The sequence below is a fragment of the Mesoplodon mirus genome (genome assembly GCF_964341445.2).
Source record: "Mesoplodon mirus genome assembly, chromosome: 13".
In the NCBI taxonomy this organism is placed as follows: Eukaryota; Metazoa; Chordata; class Mammalia; order Artiodactyla; family Ziphiidae; genus Mesoplodon; species Mesoplodon mirus.
This window is the reverse complement of record NC_138989.1, coordinates 100,413-123,644: the sequence shown is the minus strand read 5'-3', so window position 1 is coordinate 123,644 and position 23,232 is coordinate 100,413. Positions and strand designations below refer to the sequence as shown.

The 23,232-nt window shown below is 45.0% G+C and overlaps 1 long non-coding RNA gene and 1 pseudogene across 3 annotated transcripts in view; one reads left to right on the top strand and one right to left on the bottom strand.

Moving 5' to 3' along the window:
• Positions 1-23,232, bottom strand: part of LOC309814515 — a 60,519-nt gene that overhangs the window by 17,061 nt on the left and 20,226 nt on the right. The gene's annotated exons all lie outside the window — the stretch shown is intronic.
• LOC309814514 (putative ATP-dependent RNA helicase DDX28) lies at positions 6-6,667 on the top strand (annotated as a pseudogene). Its single transcript, XR_014296201.1, has 2 exons — positions 6-1,782; positions 5,727-6,667. The product of XR_014296201.1 is annotated as a putative ATP-dependent RNA helicase DDX28 (transcript).

Genomic DNA, 23,232 nt, shown 5'->3' with positions numbered 1-23,232 from the left:
TGCGCCTCTCCCGCAGCAAGCGGAGTATGGCTCTCGCACGGCGGCTGCGGCTGTTGCAGCTCGCGGCTCGGTTGCTTCTGGCGCCTCGCCGGGACCTGACGGTCTGCGGTCCCATCGAGCCCCTGCCCGTGGTGCGCATCCCGCGGGCTCTACAGCGGCGGCAGGAAGAGCGGCATAGCGGCCAGCGGGGCCCCCCCGCGGCCGGTGCTGGCGCGTCCTGGGCTGCCGCTGATGTCAGTGCGGTCACCCGACTTGAACCAGCCGGCTCACCTCACGCTAGGCTCTTGGAACCCGCGCCACTCTCTTCGTGGGGCTGGAGGAATCGGTGCACCCACGCGGACCATTTCTCCATCGAGTGCGCGCAACATGAGGCCCCAGCGCTGCGGAACCTTTCGCCCAAGGGCAGCTGCAGTGAAGTGTGTCTGGAGCTCCCCGTTCTGAGCGCGCTACAGCAGGCTGCTCCCGAAGTTGTTCGACCCACAAACGTGCAGTCGAGTACCATTCCCCCACTTCTTCGCGGCCGCCACATTCTCTGCGCCGCAGAAACCGGCAGTGGCAAAACTCTCAGCTACATGCTACCTCTCCTTCAACGGCTGTTGGGCCAGCCAAGCCTGGACCCCTGTCGTATCCCTGCTCCTCGAGGCCTGGTTCTTGTGCCTTCTCGAGAATTAGCCGAACTGGTGCGTGCTGTGGCCCAGGCCTTGGGCAGCTCCTTGGACCTCCAGGTGCGGGAGTTAGGGGGAGGCCATGGCATGAGGAGGATCAGGCTGCAACTGTCCAAACAACCTCCAGCAGATATTCTGGTGGCCACTCCGGGGGCTCTGTGGAAGGCCCTGAAAACTGATCAGCCTGGAGCAGCTCTCCTTCTTGGTGTTGGATGATGCAGACATGCTGTTGGATGAAATCTTCCTGGAACTGGTGGATTACATCTTGGAGGGGAGCCATACAGCAGAAGGCCCAGCTGACTTAAAAGACCCCTTCAATCCCAAAGCTCAGTTAGTGCTGGTGGGGGCCACATTTCCCGAAGGTGGAGGCCAGCTGCTGAGTAAAGTTGCCAGCTTACTCTCTCTAACCCCCGTTACCAGTGACAAGCTCCACTGCATCATGCCTCATGTCAGACAGACATTCATGAGGCCGAAGGGAACAGAGAAGGTGACTGGGTTGGTGCAGATCCTCAGGCAGCATGACAGAGCATATAGGACTGGCCCCGCAGGAACTGTTCTGGTGTTCTGTAATTGCTCCAGCACTGTGAACTGGCTGGGGTATATATTCTGGATGACCACAAAATCCAACACTTAAGACTGCAGGGACAAATGCCAGCCTCAACGAGAGCAGGCATCTTCCAGTCCTTCCAGAAGGGCTCCCGAGACATTCTTCTCTGCACAGACATCGCCTCTCAGGGCCTGGACAGCACCCAGGTGGAGCTAGTCATCAATTATGATTTCCCTCTCACCCTGCAAGACTACATCCACAGAGCAGGGAGGGTGGGCCGGGTGGGGGGCGAGGTGCCAGGCACCGTCGTCAGCTTTGTGACCCATCCCTGGGACGTGAGCCTGGCTCAGAAGATTGAACTGGCAGCTCGCCGGAGGAGAAGCCTTCCAGGACTGGGGTCCTCAGTGAGAGAGCCTTTGCACCAGCAAACCTTATTGCAGCAGGCTTATATATGATGCCGTAACAGGGACCTTTCCCTCTGTGCTGGACGGGTGAGCACACTTGTCAGTGGGGTGCTCTGGGCTGCCTAGTCACCTTCTGAAGACCCGGGCTGCTGTCTGGCTTCAAAAGGTAAGTTGCTGGCCAACACTTGAGGGTGAACTACTGAGCTTGGCTCTCTGTAGTCTTTCACGTGAAGAATAATGTCGATCTTGGCTCTGTATTATGTCATGGTTTCTAACAATAAGCGATATTTCTATGGGTGCCCCTTAATAACAGTTTCCACTGGGGCAGAATTCAGTAGACCCTGAGAAGATTCACACTCCAAACTACCACACTTAGGACAAAGGCTCTTTCAATTGATGTTTTAGTTTAAATTTTGTTTCCTGCCCCCAAACATCCATTAAACCTCCAGGAGAAGGAAAAGGGGATGTGACTAGCAATAAAGAGAAATTTTCTTCACAACAATGGCCATGGCAAGCTTAGGCACTTTTGGTGAAATCTCTCTGGGAAGTACTGGCAGAGGAATAAAAGGCAAACTGACACAGAAATATTGCTTGGTGTGCATTTCCAGGCTCTGCCTTCTTTCTCATCTCTTGGTGGCAGGTGGAGGAAGAGAAGAAAAGGTTAAACTTTTTTATAAACCAGCAGAATAAGCTTATAACATCCTCTCACTATCTCTGCATAGGTTCTAGTCTCTGCAGCATTATATAAGCTTTGCCCAAAGTAATGAACTGTTGAAAGTCAAATGTAATACTTCACCAAACAACTTAAAAATGCTTGCGCACTGGAAAGGGTTAAGTTGCAGAGAACACAAATGGACCCAGAGCAACCTTTGCCGAAAGAGAATATTGTGCTAAATGTACAGTCATAGCTCTTTTCCATATGAAGAAACAGTCAGAAGGATAAAAGAACTTGGTCAAAATCACACAAGTCAGTAGGAAAGAATCTGGTTTGTCTGTCCTCAGGGTTGTGTTCTTTAACCACCAGGCTAGCTTTTCTCAAATCTGATTCATGCATAGAATAACTACACACCTCTGCTTGCCTTGAATATTCCCTGTTTATACGTATGCCTGCTGCAGTTTTTAATATTGCCCACTTTGACTCCCAAAAGCAACCGAGGATACACAATAATTTGGTCTCTCTATCCATGGACCACTGTGGTGGGACTGCCCAGGAAGCTTATTAAAAGTGCAGCTTCCTGAGCCCTACTCCAGATCTAGATAAGTTTTCTGAGGGTTGGCTCAAGAATCCAGGTACAAGGCTTTTTAAGTGGTTTGGTGGAACCCCCCAGGTGATTCTCTCGCTCTCTTAAGTTAATAAACCGTTTATTCTGCCTCCCCCAGATGCCCAGCCAGGTCCTGTTAAGGTAGGAGTCCCCACACCACATCAGAGGGATGCTCCCAGCCAAGTAATCTCTGGAGCCTTGGAGATTCTGAATGGTCTCATGCTGGCCCACCTGCCGTGACAAACCTCCGCCAGAGCATTCCCCTTCACATTTACCTTCTACCACTCCAAAAGGCAGTCTGCTCCAATGAGGCCTGACTTCGTCTGTCCTAACGGGCACCCACTGATTCAAGCAGTTTAGGGATAGAAGGTGCTGTGGTTCTCAACCAGGGTAAAAGGGTAGTCCAAGCAGTCTCTACCTCATGGGCACATCCCCTCTGCAACAGCCCCAGTAAACGAAGGTCCCATCTTTGCTTTTTCAAGGTCGGCAACAGGGAGTCCCCTCCTAAAGAAGGTTCTCTCTCATTGCCACACTATCAAAAGCTGCCCCAAATGTGGTTCCTTCCTGTGGGCCTGATCAGGCTAAGGGCAGAGTTGTCTCTTTCCTTCTCTGAGTCGGACCAAGTTGTCTTACTAACCCCTCTTCACAGTGTTGACCATGATTTTCACGGGGGCTGCTGCTGAGCCTTTATCTCATCCTTTCATGGTGGAGAGAGAGAGGATTATAATGATTTTTACTTCTAGGGGAGAGGGGAGTGTAATGATTATGTTGTCATTTTGTATTATGTCCTTTTGTCATGAATTTGTTTTGAATTTCATATTAAAATGGGCCCACCATTCCCACTTTGTGAGGTCATTCAGCACCCTCATTTTGAACGTTTAACATCTCTCTCAGTATCACTTGGAAATGTTTGAAACGGCATGAGCTTGTCCTCACATTCCTATCAGCTGTAAATCCGGAGCCCCGACATGAACGTAACCATTGAGCAGAACCCCTCTCTGTGTAACACTGGGTAGGCTCCTTAACATCTTGGTTTTTCTAAGCCCTCAGGTGTAAAAATGTGAGGGTTCTATGAATTTATATTTGGGGCAGGACAAGGTCGAGAAGAGTGTGTCTTTGCTTGTATTCTTCCAAACTGGAATGTCTTCCCTCTCTTCCCCATGGGTCCAAATCTCACTTGTCCTTCAGGCCCACTGCCAAGGAGCCTTCCCTGATTCCCCAGTCCACACAATTCTCTGCCTCTTAGGGTCAGTGCCATACAACCTAGCTGTCTCTTAACGTTAATCTTGCCTCTCAAGCCAGTTTCAGAATGTGGGTCTCTCTTGCCCTCCTGGGGCCCCTGGGGCTGTACCAGCCCACCTGCACGCCCCACGTGGGGTGTCTGCTAGACTAGGGCATGGGTGGGGAAGCCCAGGGGTGAGGGACCAGGCAGAGTACCTCTGCCTCCACCCTGCTCTCCTCCACAAAACTGCCCCTCCTCCTGAAGCCTGACCCGCAAGTCACAGGTTCCTTATTATGACCTCACTGGGTAGTGATGACCTCACAGGCCTTCTCACAGTTTCCATGGCAGCGTAACTATGGAAACGTGCTGCCCTCAGAGAAACTGCCCTACCAGTTCTCCACCAGATACCAATCTCTTTGGTTGTCTGAGAGAGAATGTCTGACCGGATCGTCTATATTTACTCAAACCTGTGCTCTGTTCCCTGGCTGGGCAGTGCAGCAGGTACACCGAGACCGGGCACCTGTAGAAGAGGCATGGTGTACACACAACCTCACCTGGCTGCCACATGTTCCTGTGGGGCTTGCCCACTACGTAAACCTCAGCACTTTCCCAGCTGTAAGTAATACCAGTGACCTGGGACACCTTCAGGGTCCCACAGTGCTCACTGCTGAGGACAAGTGAAAGGTCATCCCTGAACTAGTGTGCAGGAAGCTTCTGATCTTTATAAATGTTGCCTTCTGCTTTGGGCTACAGGATGCTTCCATTCAGACCCTTTCCTGATTGGCCTCTTAGCAAAAGGCAAGTGCATTTTTGTTGGCAGATAGTAAACGGAGCAGTTTGAGGAAGAGGGCCACTCTTGAACCACACCTTCAAACCCAGGCACCTCTGTGCTGTCATGTACACATCTATATCGGTCCCCTCAGACACATCCCATACTGAGCTGCTGAGTACTAGGGGAGAGGGTGGTGCCATATTCATGGGAAGACCGGAAGAACCAAGGGGGGTGATGAAGTGCTAGTGAGACTGGAGGGCTGAGCAGATGGTGTCCCAGGAGGCTGGGTGGATGTGAGCCTACACTTGGTACCCAGAACCCGGTTCTGAGTCTCCTGATCACTCTGCCTCAGTATTCGGCCTTGATCTAATCTAGATAAAAGTATCAGAGGGCTAGAGTTCAGTGTGGTTGTAACAGGCATTATAAATGGGGCCCAAGAGGGGTTGCCAAAGTGGGAGGGGTCCTTAACCAATTTATATTAAATTATCTTTTTCCAAAACTTGAAAGACGTTTCCATTAAAGCCTCAGAAGTGACACACTGCAAGAAATGTTTTCTCTGTTGTGGAAGGGAGAGATGGAGAGGATCATGATTGCAATTTCTTTCGGGTTCTACTGTTTTCCCTGGCAACGGTGAAGAGACTACCTCACCTGATGCAGCCGTAGGCTCTAGGAATTGCTTTTGTAGCCAGTGTCCCTTCTCTAGGGACTCATAGAGGTGATGGGCCAAGTCTGTGTTTTGGATGTCAAGTAGATTAAAGGTCTTCAGCCAGAAACTGGGAGAGACATGAGAGGGAAATTCTGGCAGGAGACTGTGTACAGCAGAAGTGACTGATCAGTTCTGATTTTCTTTGCAGCAGCTGTGGCTCCCATTTCTCCTCCTAAACCTGGTCACTACCATGTCCTCAACCGAGGGTGTGGAGAAACGCAGTTGGGCCGGTATGGGGAGACATACTGCCTGGTTGGTGGCTACCGGGCCTACGGGGATGCTCCTTTGGCCATGCCAGCAAAGGCGGAAGCCGAGAAGCCAGTCCCCAGATGTGCTCCCGAGAGAAAGCACACTCCGGAAGAGTCGGACGAAGATCTCGGTTGCTCCAGACCCAAAATCCGGCGATTGTAGCATGGTGCCAGGAGGCGGACTCCACAGAATCTTGCTGGCTGAACCATTCTGAAGACAGGGCAATGGTTTAACTGCCTAAGACAGCGAATGCCTCTTCCTGCAGTGACCCCTCCCGCCCCCCCCCACTGCCCACTACCACAGATTAGAACCTGCGTCGTTCTGTCTGAGCCTTCCTCAGCCAGGAGCCTCCCTGCACACTCAATGGCCATAAGCCAGGAGCCTCAGAAAGTGAGGTTTGAAATGAGAGTCTGCCCTGAACATCCCAGGGCGGAAGCTGGCCTGGAAGAAAACCTGGCATTCCTCTGCTCAATCCTCACGGGCCCCTTTGTGAGCTGGAGAAAGTGAAGTCTGCACTCTGCGAGCCGAGGAGGATGCAGGAGCAGAGACAGGGTGCAGAGAAGCCTTAGCAGTCTACCACATGGGCTCCTGCCCTGAGCCATTGTCAGCGGCCACCACCACAAACCAGTGGGGAGCTGGGCTTTTTGAAACTGAAAGCAGCAATCTGTGGCTTCCCAAAGAGCCTCCTGCCTGGGGTCTCAGGAGGCAGAATAGAGAGGCCCAGGAAGCCCTGCTCCCTGAAGCAAGAACAGGATGGAGAGTCAAGCAGCACGCACCCCGCCCCGAGGTTCACATGCTCCTTTATTGCCAGCCCTTTCTGTCCCCAGTGGGGTCCCTTACTGCTCAATAAAATGTTCTTCTGTAACAGATTTGTAGGGTCGCCAGTGCTCAGACTTAGGTCACTAGCCCTATGCTAGGCACTCCTGCCACCTGGGAAAGGTTCCAAAGGTGGAACAGCTCCAGGGGGTGCCAGGGATCAGAGCAAAAACTTGAGAGGCTGGGGATGCAGGAGTTTGGGCACAGTCCCTAAATCATCTCAGTGGTTGAGCTGCTGTGAGAAGGCACATCCCCAGTGTGCGCGCGCGCGCGTGTGTGTGTGTGTGTGTGTTGGGGGAGGGGGTCCCTAGAGGAGGCAGCTAGAGGGAGGGCCTGAGGCTGGAAATGGGGAATGGCGTGCGGCCTCTGAGCAAGCACAGGCACTTAGCCCTTGAGGTTTCTGGGAAAGCTAGAGCCACAAGGGCCACGAGATAAGGCAAGTGTAGCAGCAGAACCCAGGTGCCAGGTCTTTCTTCAGAACCTATACTTCTCCACGAGGCTGGGCCTTCCACGCTGAGGTAGGAGGGATCCTGGCCAGAAGGTCAGCCAGCAGCTCTGGGACAAAGCTTGCTGCGGCGGGGGCTCTTCTGCCATGGAAGCGACTTCATTTCCTTCCACACAAATAGCCTACTGACTGAGTTCCTGCTCTGTTGAGTAAAAGGGTCGTTGACTCTCCCCAGAAGGTTGTTCAGTTCACGTCCCAAAAGTCCCTCTATTCAGGCCCTGGGGAGGTGTAGCAGCTCCTGAGGGCGCTCTCCTGAGGCTGGCTGACAGAAGTGGGGGAGGTTCCTGATAGTTCCCAGGTGCTGGTTCAAGTCCCCAGAGAATGGTCATGCAGGTTGGGGAGTCAAGTAGGAGGAGAGAGAAGGTCGGGGGCAGAGGGCCCCCTCCTGAATCCAGAGCTCACAAGGTTACCCCCCCCCCATTTCCAGAAATTATCTCTTCCCCCACACCAGCCCCCATGGCCCAGTACCGGGAAACTGGGAGCCCAGAGCACTTGTGGCCACAGAGACCCTCGCACGCAGCCCTCGGGGTGGGCGGGGCCGGCTGCAGGCAGATGGGGACGAGGTGTGCTCCCGGGAGGCCACGGGCTGCAGGTGGCCCTCTGAGAGAAGCACCCCATTTTGGACAGGAAGGTTAGAGGCGGGGGAGAGCACCCTAGGGCGCCCCCTCGGAGCAGTGGGTGTGGGAAGAGGGGCGGGGGCGGAGGGAACCCGCGATGGGAGGCGAGTGGGCTCTCAGCAGAGGCCAGCTTAGCCCGCGGGAGCTGCCTCTGAGCAGGGGGCGGGAGGGCAGTGCCCCCCTGTGGCTGCCGGGCTTCCCGGATCCGGATCGCGGCTCTCCGCACACGGGTCGCAGGGTCCTGTGACTCTGTATCCCCTCCCTCACCCCGCCCCCCTCGCGAGGCCGCGCCGCTGGGTGGCCTGTGTCCACGGGCAGAACCCCATCGCCCGCCCCTCTCAGACCCGCCTCTGCCCGCCTGCCTTGCCCTGCGCAGCTTGCGGCCCGGGGGCCTCGAAGGTCCCCGTGCACGCAGGCAGCGGCCTCTGCTGTGCCTGCTGCTCCTGCTGGGTCTGCTGCTGTGATCGGTAACCCTCGTGCAGACCACGCTGGGCACCTCCAGCACCCCAAGTCCGCGGGAGCGCACGCGGGCCCTGATGCGGGACTTCCCGCTTGTGGAAGGGTGGCTGCAGTGTGTGCGGGCTGCTGGGGGCCGGTGGGGGCCTAGCCTGGCCCTGGGCAGAGGAGGAGGTCCGGAGCATGTAGCGCTATTGGGGAGGCTCCCTCACACCACCCCTGGATGTCCTCTCCATCATCTATGGATGCCCTTCCCCTTCTCTGTCATCCCCTCCCTGGTGGGAAACCCTCAGCCCAGGCCTCAGCTGCTCCTAGTATAGTCTGTGTGACAGTGTGAGGTGGGGGACCCCCAGGCTGGCCCAGGCCAGGCAATGTGTCCTGCCCGATCCCAAGACCTAAGGAGCCCACCCATTTGCCTTGACCTCCCTCCAGCCACAACAACATGCCCCTGGTCCTGAGGCAGTTTTACCACAATGGGCTATAGCATGGTAATCTGCGCAATTTCAGCCATGGCTAGACCAGCTTGGACAGGCTGAAAGATGGTCTCGTGGGTGGCCAGGTACCAAAGGGACACACAAGGTGCCACCATGGCTGCTGGGGAATGTGGGGCAGTTTGGGGGCCACAGAGACCACAGGTTAGTCACATTGGAACGAAGTTACCATAGTGACCTAGAAAGTGCCATGCCATGGATGCTGGGGGCTACAGGGGTCACAGTGAGCCCACCTGACGGGCTTCCAAGTACCACAGAAAAAGCAACGCATTACATGTGACTTCTGGGCACAGTGAGTGCTGTGCCAGCTGAGGAGGCTATGAGAAGCCCAAGGAGTTCCAAAGCCCAAACTAAGCCCTGGCCTTCCCTCAGTTCTGGTCAGCCTACGTCCCATGCCAGACCCACGAACGGGATGCTGTGCGCCTCACCCTGGAACAAATTGACCTCATCCGCCTCATGTGTGCCTCCTATTCTGAGCTGGAGCTTGTGACCTCAGTTAAAGGTAGACGGGGGACTTCCCTGGTAGTCTAGAGGTTAAGACTCCACGCTTCCACTGCAGGGGGGTCGGGTTTGATTCCCGGTGGGGGAACTGAGAGCCCTCATGCTGCGTGGCACGGCCAAAAAAAAAGGTAAACAGACTGGTGGTAGTGGGTGTTAGGGACTTCAGTAAGCTACCCCTGCCTCTGAAAATGATCATCTGACCTATGTGCCCCCAGCTCTCAACAATACCCGGAAGTTGGCTTGCCTCACTGGTGTGGAGGGCGGCCACTCACTGGACAGCAGCCTCTCCATCTTGCGTACCTTCTATGCGCTGGGTGTGCGCTACGTGACACTCACCCACACCTGCTACATGCCCTGGTGAGCACCTGAATATATTCAGGAAAAAACGCATTCGCCCTTTTTGGCCAACCAAACAAGCGGGCAATGCAAATCAACACTGCAAAGAAGTCTCACTAGGCATCGGTCAAAAGGGCCATGCTGAAAAAGTGTAAAAACCAGAAATGCAGGGCAAGTCAAGGAGAAAAGGGAGCTTTTTTACGCTGATGGGCGTGATATAAATTGCCAACGGCCACTCTCGAAAATTGTATGGTGTTTCCTAAAACATCTAAAAAACAGAGCTACAGAGCACAGGGCACTTCCACTCATGGGCTTATATCTTGAGAAAACCAAAAATCGACAGGACACAGGCACCCCAAATTTTAGGGCTGCTGTGTTCACAAAATCCTCGACTCGGGTACACCTTAAGTATCTCATGAAAGAGAAAAATGGATAAACAAGTTGTAGTACTTATGTACAATGGAATATCACTCAGCCATGAAATCAACGTCCTAAGGCTAGTAGCAGCATAATGAGTGGATTTAGGTACGATGATTCTAAGAGAAATACGTCACACAGATAAAGAAACTTATCATAGATATCAGTTATAGACGGAATGTAAAAATTACTACATGAACTAAATTACAAAACAGAACAGAGTCACACATTTAGAAAACACACTTATGGCTGCTTAAGGGGAAAGGTGAGGTGGGGTGATGCATAAAACAACAGTTTGAAATTAGCACAGATACCGTTCAATCAACCAAATATGTAATAGAGAAGACATACTCATTGCTCAGTGAACTGGACTCAACACACCTTATTCACCACAGAAGAATATATCCACGTAGTAAGAATCTTAAAAAGTATTTATTGATATTTCTTGGTAAGTGAATATAGTGGGTGTAAAGGGGCACAAACACAGCATTGAAAGTCAGCTAAATCCCATTATAAATACAAATTACAAAAAAAAGCAAAGATAGTGAAAGAGAGAGAAATTCTTACAAAATTCTTTCAGTGGCTGTGGTGCAACCTGGATTGACCACATCTAGACCCACAGCTGGAAGAGACATAAGGCTGGACACTCTTGGGGGCGACCGGATTGGTGAGGTTGCGTGAGCAAATGCAGACCCTTTAAAGTAATACTGCGTGCTACCCATTCCATGGGTCAGAAATCTCCAGGTTCAAGGGAATCTTCCTACAGCTAAAACATGCATGGGAAACCCAGAGGATGGTACACCATATGATCGGGAAACGTTTCTAAAACGCACCTCATTTTTCATCTCGTGGTGCTCGGGTTCGCCATTCCAGCTGCTTTACCAACAATCTCCCCACTTGGAGAATCAGCACCTTTAACCTCCTGTTTCGTACAGTTTGCAATTTGTCCAGAGGTTGAACGGGTAGAGGGGGAACCAATGAGAGATCAGCTCTAGGTGTTTGGACAGACACATGTCACTCTAATTTCCAATCAGGAAGAAGAATTAACCAAAGGCTCTGCCTGCCCCCCAGAACCAGAATAGGGCCTGAAGCAATCCTGCGGTTTGGAGGCCAGCTCCCAAAAAGGCGAGTTGAAAAATGAATCTCAGAGGCACTAAAATTCACAAACCTGCAGGATAATAAATGATAACTTTCGTACCTTATTGAGGTAAGGCAACGAAGAGGATTTGAAAACAAGGCAGAATTGCAGGAAACCGTTTTCAAGAGGTAGATCGGAGTCGCCTTTAAAGCACATGAAAAGCGGCAGAACTTCGACAATGATGCAGTTGGCCAAAATGGGCGTACGTTTTTTTTTCCTGAATATATTAAGGAAAAAACGCGTAGGCCCTTTTTGGCCAACCAAGCAAGTGGGCAATGCAAATCAGCACTACAAAGAAGTCACACTTCGCATCGTTCAAAAGGGGTTTTACCATATTTGAAATTCCAATATTTTAGCCTGACACGTTTTTGGATTTTAGAAAAAAAATATTTTAAATGAGACAAAAAATCTTTTTTATGACCCAAAAAGACAGCAATAGTTTTATATTTTTATCTATTTCACTTGCACACAAAAGTCTCATGGGGTTATGTAAAGCAGTCCTGTTGGATGCTGTGCATGGTGCAAATATGGATTAAAGCTTTGGAATCTTAAGCTTCACTCACCTGAAACTTTTAAATTAGGATGCAAGCAATCCTTTCCAACATGTGAACAGAGAAGGACACTGTCTTTATTTTATTTGTCAGGTAATTAATCTGTCTTTTGCCCCAAGGAGAGAAACACCTGGCACTTCTATCACTGTGTTGTACAAAAATCTTTGAACACAGAGTGCAAGCAGAGGCTGATACAAGATGTGAAAGAAAAAAAAAAAAAAGAGAGAGACCCCTGTGGCATTTTCTCCTAACTTATTGCAATCTCCCATTTAAAATGTGGGAATAATCAATCTTCTGAGGAAAAAGGCCCAAGGAAGCTTTTTGCTTTTGTGGAATAATGCAGTGCCTAAAGATTTCATGAGGCAAGAAGAATTAATGAGAATGACCATGAGAAATCAAGAAAAGTCAGATCCATGGATGAAGTGATGTTTACCTCTGTGAATCAATGAGAAGTAGGAGCAAATGAAAAGAAAGCTGAATACAACATTTTCTGAATAATGTAACCTTTCAGCTGTCACAGACAAATTAATGCTCACTATGATACAACATATTTAGTTCAGAAAGTTAACTTAAATTTAAAGCTTAACAATTAGATTTACTGAAGAAACGAAAACATATTTGTGGTTTAGAATATATAATGTGTTCTGCAACAGATAAGATTACATAAATAAATAGAAATAAGACTAAATAGAGGAAAATAACAAATTAGATGTTATGAACATTAAAAACTGACACTCATCTAAAGAAAGAGGAAAGACAGAAAGACAGAAGAACTTATATCAAGTATATATTTAAAACTCCTAAATAAGAAGTCTTCAGATGTTAAAAAAAAAAAAAGTCTTCAATAAGAAGATAATGTAATAGCAAAGATGGGAAAAATATACCAAAAGATATTTCAAGAAAGAGAGTACAGAACGTTAAGTAAACATATCAAAAGATGCTTGGCTTCTTAGTAGTCAATTAAACGCAAAAAAGTCATACCTGGAATTATCACTCACCAACCAGAAAGTTCAAATGAAAATGACAGGTATTATCAAGTTTGACAAGAATGTGTGTAATCCTTTAATCTCATTCACTGCTGCTGAGGATGAAAAATCATACAAATGTTTTGAAAATACTTAGAAATATCTAAAAAGATAAACAGATGAAAGCTATGAGTCAAAAATTTTACTACTACATGTATATTGAACAATAATTTATACACATACCACCAAAGCTCAAGTTCTAGTATGTATATACCAGTGCAATTCTCAATAGACCCAAACTGAAAATCACTCATACTGTAATACATTTTGGAAAAAATTAATAGTTAAATATTTACACTATGGAATCCTATGCAACAGTGTCAGTGCATGACAACAACAACAGGCAACCATATAGGCGTATTCATAAACAACATAAAATAAAAAAGCCCAATCCAAAAGTGATTTTACTGTGCCATTACATTTATATAAAATACAAAATACAGGTAAAGTGATCTTTTTGTTAGATACCAGAACAATATTAAACCTTAAGGGGAGTCACTAGAATTGGACAAGGGGGGCTCTGAGTATCTGGCAATTTTCTGTGTCTGTATCTGGAAGCTATGTATAGAGTGTATGCAGATTCTGAATTTTCTGAAATTTGTCATTTCCTTACAAACCATGCATATTTTTAGTTGTTTTTTATACATAACAAAAAGTAAAAATGATAGACTAGGGAAGGTAATTATATTAGCACTTTAATATCCATGCTTTTCAAGGTGGAAGTGAAAGGTACTAAATACTTGACATTGTGATTACTTCTTAAAAGTAAGGTGAAAATTTCAGATTAATAAATAAGACATACTCCTTCATATATCATCCTCAAAGAGGAGGGGTAGAAAGGAGTATTATTATTTTTTATTTAATATAGAACAGTTAAGATAGAAAATAATGAAAACAGACTAGGTTTAAAAAAGAGCACACTGGACTTCCCTGGTAGCTCAGTGGGTAAGAATTTGCCTGCCAATGCAGGGGACAGGGGTTCAATCCCTGGTCTGGGAAGATCCCACAGGCTGTAGAGAAAATAAGCCCATGTGCCACGACTACTTGGCCTGCGTTCTAGAGCCTGCAAGCAACAACTACTGAGCCTGAGTGACACAACTACTGAAGTCCATGCACCTAGAGCCCATACTCCACAAGAAGAGAAACCACAGCAAGGAGAAACCCATGCACCACAATGATGAGTAGCCCCTGCTCGACACAACTAGAGAAACCCTGTGCAGCATCGAAGACCCAACACAACCATAAATAAATAAAATTAAGTATTGTGACTTATGAGATGACTCACTCATGTGGCTGTAAGTAAGAGGCCTCAGCTCCTTGCCACATGAATCTCTCCTTAGGGCTGCTTGAGTGTCCTCATGACATGGCAGCTGGCTTACCCCAGGATGAGTGATCTAGCAGAAACCAAAGCAGAAGCTCCAATATCTTTTATACCTTTGGAAGCTGCACTTTGTCATTTCTGCAATGTCTTATTAGTTAAAATATCAGCCCTTTTCAACTGTGAGGAGGCACACAGGTGCATGATGACTGGGAGATAATTAGGGTATGATTAGGGCCTTCTTGGAGGCTGGCTACCAAGGTGGCTGACTCACCGAACACTGAATTTTGTTTTCTTCACTGATGGAGAGAAAATGGTGAGTGAATCTCATTGGTGTTCTTTCAGATGTACCAAAGCTAGCTCTTGCTCTCACCCCCAGCTGTGTGGCTGAGAGGGTCTTGGTGCTCCAGCCGGGTGTCAGGCCTGTGCCTCTGAGTTGGGAGAGCAGGGTTCAGAATATTGGTCTACCAGAGACCTTGGGCACCTTATAATATCAAAACGGCGAAAGCCTCCCAGAGATATCCGTCTCAATGCTAAGACCCAGCTCCACTCAAAGACCAGTAAGATCCCGTGCTGGACATCCAATGCCAAACAACTAGCAAGACAGGAATGCAGGCCCACCAATTATCAGAGAGGCTGCCTAAAATCATAATAGGTCACAGACACCCCAAAACTCAACACCGGATGCGGACCTGCCGAACAGAAAGACAAGATCCAGACAAACCCACCAGAACACAGGCACCAGTCCTCTCCACCAGAAAGCATACACAACCCACTGAACCAACCTTAGCCACTGGGGGCAGACACCAAAAACAACGGGAACTACGAATCTTCAGCCTGCGTAAAGGAGACCCCAAACACCGTCCACAAAGCCAAATGAGAAGACAGAGAAACACAGAGCAGATGAAGGAACAAGGTAAAAACCCACCAGACCAAACAAATGTAGAGGAAATAGGCAGTCTACCTGAAAAAGAATTCAGAGTAATGATACTAAATATGATCCCAAATCTTGGAACTGGAATGGAGAATATACAAGACATGTTTAACAAGGACCTAGAAGAACTAAAGAGCAAACAAACAATGATGAACAACACAGTAAATGGAATTGAAAATTTTCTAGAAGGAAACAATAGCAGAATAACTGAGGCAGAAGAATGGATAAATGACCTGGTAAAATAGTGGAAATAACTACCACAGAGCAGAATAAAGAAAAAAGAATGAAAAGAATTGAGGACAATCTGAGACACTTCTGGGACAATGTTAAACACACCAACATTCGAATATAGGGGTCACAGAAGTAGAAGAGAAAAAGAAAGAGACAGAGAAAATATTTGAAGAGATTATAGTTGAAAACTTCGCTAATATGTGAAAGGAAATCGTTAATCAAGTCCAGGAAGTGCAGAGAGTCCCATACAAGATACACCCAAGGAGAAACATGCCAAAACACATATTAATCAAACAATCAAAAATTAAATGCAAAGAATTAATATTAAAAGCAGCAAGGGAAAAACAACAAAAAACATACAAGGGAATCCCCATAAAGTTAACAGCTGATCTTTCAGAAGAAACTCTGCAAGCCAGAAGGGACAGGCAGGACATATTTAAAGTGAAGAAAGGAGAAAAGCTACAACCAAGATTACTCTACCCAGCAAGGATCTCATTCAGATTCGACAGAGAAATTCAAACCTTTACAGACAAGCAAAATCTAAGAGAATGCAGCACCACCAAACCAGCTTTACAACAAATGCTAAAGGAACTTCTCTAGTCAGGAAACATCAGAGAAGGAAAAGACATACAATATCAAACCCAAAACAATTAAGAAAATGGTAATAAGAACATACATATCAATAATTACCTTAAATGTAAATGGATTAAATGCTCCAACCAAAAGACATAGACTGGCTGAATGGATCTGAAAACACGACTGGTATATATGCGGTCTACAAGAGACCCACTTCAGACCTAGGGACACATACAGACTGAAAGTGAGGGGATGGAATAAAATATTCCATGCAAATGGAAATCAGAAGAAAGCTAGAGTAGCAATTTTCATATCAGAAAAAAGAGACTTTAAAATAAAGACTATTACAGGAGACAAAGAAGGACACTACATAATCATCAAGGGATCAACCTAAGAAGAAGACATAACAATTGTACATATTTATGCACCCAATATAGGAGCACCTCCATACATAAGGAAAAGGCTAACAGCCATAAAAGGGGAAATCGAAGGTAACACAATCGTAGTAGGGGACTTAACACCCCTCTTTCAACAATGAACAGATCATCCAAAATGAAAATAAATAAGGAAACACAAGCTTTAAATGATACATTAAACAAGATGGACTTAATTGATATTTATAGGACATTCCATCCAAAAACAACAGAATACACTCTTTCTCAAGTGTTTGAGGAACATTCTTCAGGATAGATCATATCTTGGGTCACAAATCAAGCATTGGTAAGTTTAAGAAAATTGAAATTGTATCATGTATCTTTTCCGACAATGCTATCAGAATAGATATCAATTACAGAAAAAAAATCTGTAAAAGAATACAACCACATGGACGCTAAACAATACACTACTTTATAACCAAGAGATCACTGAAGAAATCAAAGAGGAAATTAAAAAATACCTAGAAACAAATGGCAATGAAAACATGACGACCCCAAACCTATGGGATGCCGCAAAAGCAGTTCTAAGAGGGAAGTTTATAGCAATACAATCCTGCCTCACGAAACAAGAAACATCTCAAATAAACAAGCTAAGCTTACACCTAAAGCAATTAGAGAAAGAAAGAAACAAACAAAAAAACCCCCAAAGTCAGCAAAGGAAAGAAATCATAACGGTCAGATCAGAAACAAATGAAAAAGAAATGAAGGAAACAGCAAAGATCAAAAAAACTAAAAGCTGATTCTTTGAGAAGATAAACAAAAGTGATAAAACCATTAGCCAGAGTCATCAAGAAAAAAAGGGAGAAGACTCAAATCAATAAAATTACAAATGAAAAAGGAGAAGTAACAACTGACACTGCAGAAATAAAAAGATTATGAGAGGTTACTGCATGCAACTATATGCCAGTAAAATGGACAACCTGGAAGAAATGGACAAATTCTTAGAAAAGCACAAACTTCCAAGACTGAACCAGGAAGAAATAGAAACTATAAACAAACCAATCCGAAGCACTGAAATTGAGACTGTCATTAAAATCTTCCAACAAACCAAAGCCCAGGACCAGATGGCTTCAAAGGCAAATTCTATCAAATATTTAGAGAAGAGTTAACACCTAACCTTCTCAAACTCTTCCAAAATATAGCAGAGGGAGGAACACTCCCAAACTTATTCTATGAGACCACCATCTCCCTGATACCAAAACCAGACAAAGATGTCACAAATAATGAAAACTACAGGCCAATATTACTGATGAACATACATGCAAAAATTCTCAGCAAAATACTAGCAAAAAGAATCCAACAGCACCTTAAAAGGATCATACACCATAATCAAGCTGGGTTTATCCCAGTGATGCAAGAATTCTTCAATACATGCAAATCAATGTGATACACCATATTAAAAAACCTGAAGGATAAAAACCATATGATCATCTCAATACATGCAGAAAATGCTTTTGACAATATTAAACAGCCATTTATGATAAACCTCTAGAAAGTAGGCATAGAAGGAACTTTCCTCAACATAGTAAAGGCCATATATGACAAACCCACAGCCATTGTTCTCAATGGTGAAAAAGTGAAACCATTTCCACTAAGATCAGGAACAAGACAACGTTGCCCACTCTCACCACTATTATTCAACACACTTTTGGAATTTTTACCTACAACAATCAGATAAGAAAAAGAAATAAAAGGAATCCAACTCGGAAAAGAAGAAGTTAAGCTGTCACTGTTTGCCACTAGATGACATGATACTATATATAGAGAATCCTAAAGGTGCTACCAGAAACCTACTAGAGTTAATCAATGAAGTTTGTAAGGCTGCAGGATACAAAATTAATGTACAGATATCCCTTTCATTCCCATAAACTAAAGATGAAAAGTCTGAAAGAGAAATTAAGGAAACACTCCCATTTACCCATGCAACAAAAGGAATAAAATACCTAGGAATAAACCTACCTAAGGAGACAAAAGACTTTTACTCAGAAGACTATAAGACACTGATGAAATAAATCAAAGATGACACAAACAGGTGGAGAGGTATACCATGTTCTTGGATTGGAAGAATCAACACTGTGAAATGACTATACTACACAAAGCAATCTACAGATTCAATGCAATCCCTATCAAAATACCAATGGCATTTTTCAGAAAACTACCACAAAATATTTCCCAATTTGTATGGAAACACAAAAGACCCCGAACAGCCAAAGCAATCTTGAGAAGAAAAACAGAGCTGGAGTAATCAGAATCCCTGACTTCAGACTATACTACAAAGCTACAGTAATCAACACAGTATGGTACTGGCACAAAAACAGAAATATATATCAATGGAACAGGAGAGAAAGCCCAGAGATAAACCCAGACACATATGGTCACCTTATTTTTGATAAAGGAGGCAAGAATATAGAATGGAGAAATCACGGCCTCTTCAATAAGTGGTGCTGGGAAAACTGGACAGCTACAGGTAAAAGAATTAAATTAAAAGACTCCCTTACACCATACACAAAAATAAACTCAAAATGGATAAAAGACTTAATGTAAAGCCAGACACTATAAAATTCTTAGAGGAAAACATAGGCAGAACACTCTATGACATCAATCACAGCAAAATCCTTTTTGACCCACCTCCTAGAGAAATGGAAATAAAAATAAAAATAAAAACATGGGACCTAATGAGACTTAAAAGCTTTTGCACAGCAAAGGAAAACGTAAACAAGATGAAAAGACAACCCCCAGAATGGGAGAAAATATTTGCCAATGAAGCAACTGACAAAGGATTAATCTCCAAACTTTACAAGCACCCCCTGCAGCTCAATATCAAAGAAACAAACAAGCCAATCCATAAATGGGCAGAAGACCTATTAGACATTTCTCCAAAGAAGATATACACATTGCCAGGAAACACATGAAAGAATGCTCAACATCACTGATCATTAGAGAATTGTAAATCAAAATTACAATGAGGTATCATCCCACACAGGTAAGAAGGGCCATCATTCAAAAAATCTACAAACAATAAATGCTGCAGAGGTGTGGAGAAAAGGGAACCCTCTTGCACCGTTGGTGGGAATGTAAATTGATACACAGACACTATGGAGAACAGTATGGAGGTTCCTTAAAAAACTAAAAATAGAGCTACCATATGACACAGCAATCCCACTACTGGGCATATACCTGGAGAAAACCATAATTCAAAAAGAATCATGTTCCACAATGTTCATTGCAACTCTATTTGCAATAACCAGGTCATGGAAGCAACCTAAGTGTCCATCAACTGATGAATGGATAAAAAAGATTTTGCACATCTTCAATATAAAATGGAATATTATCAGCCATAAAAATAAATGAAATTGAGTTATTTATAGTGAGGCGGATGGACCTAGAGTCTGTCATGCAGAGTGAAGTAAGTCAGAAAGACAAAAACGAATACTGTATGCTAACACATATATACGGAATCTAAAAAAAGAAAAAAAAATGGTTGGGAAGAAACTACGGGCAGGACAGGAATACAGACGCAGACGTAGAGAATGGACTTGAGGACATGGGGAGGGGGAAGGGTAAGCCGGGACGAAGTGAGAGAGTGGCATTAACTTATATATACTACCAAATGTAAAATAGATAGCTAGTAGGAAACAGCTGCATAGCATGGGGAGATCAGCTCACTGCTTTGTGACCACTTAGAGGGGTGGGAAACGGAGGGTGGGAGGGAGATGCAAGAGGGAGGAGAAATCGGGATATATTTATATGTATAGCTGATTCACTTTGTTATACAGCAGAAACTAACACACAATTGTAAAGCAATTATAGTCCAATAAAGATGCTAAAAATAAATAAATAAATAAATAATTTATACCTCCCCCAAATTAAGTCTCTTTAAAAATAAATAAATAGGGCTTCCCTGGTGGCGCAGTGGTTGAGAGTCCGCCTGCCGATGCAGGGGACGCAGGTTCGTGCCCTGGCCTGGGAAGATCCCACATGCCATGGAGCGGCTAGGCCCGTGAGCCATGGCTGCTGAGCCTGCACGTCTGGAGCCTGTGCTCCGCAACGGGAGAGGCCACAACAGTGAGAAGCCCGCGTACCGCAAAAAATAAATAAATAAATAAATAAATAAATAAATAAATAAATTTAAAAAGGGTACTCAATAACATGGTAACTCTAAACCTAAGTATTTTCAATACTACAGCAAAGGTAAATGGATTAATGTCTCCTATTAAAGTGTAATTTTTTATATTATGTGCAACTAAAAATTTTCCCCAATATACAGGTAAAATAAAATAATTACTTTAGAGAGGTGAAAACATTCCATGTATTTAAAAACAATAAAACGATAAGCATATGATATGCATCTTAGATAAAGTAGTGTTTAATTTCAGAACAATTTGTCATTATTGTAACTAGTACTATTATCCCAATTTCTTAAAAATATTTCAATACTTTTTCTATTTGAAAAAATACTTTAATATTTTTTTCTTTGCTCTTTTGTGGTCTAATACATGGTAAGTATTTAGCTGCTAACATAACTTAAAAATATATGTTGTTTTTTACAGCCAAACAAAACTGAATCAAGAAGAAATAGATAACTTGAACAGACTGATCACTACAAGCAAAATAGAAACTGTAATTTACAAAAACTCCCTACCCACAAAAATCTAGGATCAGATGGTTTCACAGGCAAATTCTACCAAATATACAAAGCAAAACTTACACTGATTCTTCTCAAACTCTTCGAAAAGATTGAAGATTAAGGAATACATCCAATGACATTCTATGAAGCCACCATCACCCTGATATCAAAACCAGATGGGGGGGGACTTCCCTGGTGGCACAGTGGTTAAGAATCCATCTGCCAATGCAGGGGACATAGTTTCAAGCCCTGGTCCGGGAAGATCTCACATGCCGTGGAGCAACTAAGCCTGTGTGCCACAACTACTGAGCCTGTGCTCCAAAGCCCACGAGCCACAACTACTGAGCCTGATAGCCACAACTACTGAAGCCCACGCACCTAGAGCCCATGCTCTGCAAAAAAGAAGCCAGTGCAGTGAACAGCCCGCACACCACAACGAAGAGTAACCCATACTCGCCACAACTAGAGAGAGCCCGTTCACAGCAACAAACACCCAATGAATCCAAAAATAAATAAATAAATAAATTTACTGAAAAATAAAAAAACACAGATGGGGACTTTTCTGGTGGTCCTGCAGTTAAGATTTTGCCTTCCAGTGCAGGGGGTGTGGGTTCAATGCCTAGTGGTGGAGCTAAGATCCCACATGCCTCACAAATAAGAAACCAAAACATAAAACAGAAGCAATACTGTAACAAATTCAATAAAGACTTAAAAAAAAACAACACAGAGAAAGACACTAGCAAAAAAGAAAATTGCAGGCCAATATCTCTGATAAATATGGATGCAAAAATTCTCAACTGAATATTAGAAAACTGAATCTGACAGCACATAAGAGGATCATACACCATGATCGAATTTGATTCACCCCCGTGTCACAAAGTTGTTTCAACATATGCAGATCAATCAACATGATACACTCCATCAACAAAGGAAAAACACAAAACAAATGATCATCTCAATAGATGCCAAAAAAGCATTTGAGAAACTTCAACATCCATTCATGATAAAAACGCTTACTAAAATGGGTATAAAGGAAACACATCTCAACATAATAAAAGCTATTTATGACAAACCCACAGCCAATATAATATTCAATGCTCATGACAAAATATCAAAGAAGCACGGAAAAGTGATGGAGGAGATGGAGAAACTTCTCAGTGTGCAGGTGCAGGATCAACATCAGCGCTAAATCCTGCTCAGCTTATGGTGATTCAAGAGAAAGCTAAAAGCCTTTATGAAGACTTGAAGAAGAAACACGGGAAAGAATCAGAGGGCATATTTTTTAATGCCAGCCATGGCTGTTTTCATCGGTTCAAGAGTAGAGCCAACCTCAACAAGGTAAAAGTAAGTGGAGAGGCAGCAGGTGCAGATAGGGTAGCTGTCCAGGAACTTCCTGAAACACTTTGAGAAATTATTGATAATGGTGTGCATTTACCCAACCAGGTGTTTAATGTGGATGAGACACAACTGTACTGGAAGAGGATGCCAGACCGAAGTTACATCAGTAAGAAAGAAAAGTTGATGCCGGGCTGTAAAGCAGAAACAGATAAATCCTGGATTACACAGGCCACGTTCCAGGACTGGTTTTGCCAACACTTTATCCCAGATGTAGAGAAATATTGCTCGGAGAAGGACGTCCCAGAAAAACATTCTTTGGCTGCTCGACAATGCTCTGGGCCACCCCCCTTTCATGGATGACTTTTCCCAACGTCAAAGTAGTGCATCTGTCACCGAATACTGCATTGCTCATCCATCCTATGGACCAGGAAGTTATAGCGACTTTCAAGAAATATTATTTATGTCACACTTTTTGTCAGGCAGTAAAGGTAAGTGAGAAATCAGGAAGAACCTAGGGACAATTTTGGAAGGACTATAACATCTACAAGGCCATAAAAAACATTGACTTTGCATGGTGTGAGTGTATGTTGGTCACCATGAATGGGATTTGGAAGAACCTTTGCCCACAGTTTGTTCATGATGTTTGTGGATTTGAGAAGGCAGATCAGAAGTCTGAAGAGGTCTTCAGCAACGTAGTGACCCTCAGCGAGAAGCTGGAGCTAGATCTGCAAGAGGACGATTTCATTGAACTCCTTGCTGTGCAACATGAGGAGCTTACTGATGGAATTGGAGGCACAGAGAAAGGATGAAGAGGGACAGGAGGAAGAAGAAGTAACTGAAGAACTGAAGAGATTCACGACACAGAAAATGCCAAGGGCATCTTCTAAATTGGAGGAGGCACTGTTAGTTTTTGAGGCACAGGGCTCGAACCTACAATGGTACCCAAAGGTGGCAGCAGCCACTCAGAACGCAAACCAGTGCTACCGTGTCATCATCTATGATGAGAAGAAACGAGCTACGACCCAGACATCAATGGATCATTTTTTCAAGAGGGTAGATAGAATTAAATCCAGCAAGGAACCAGAACCTGTGTC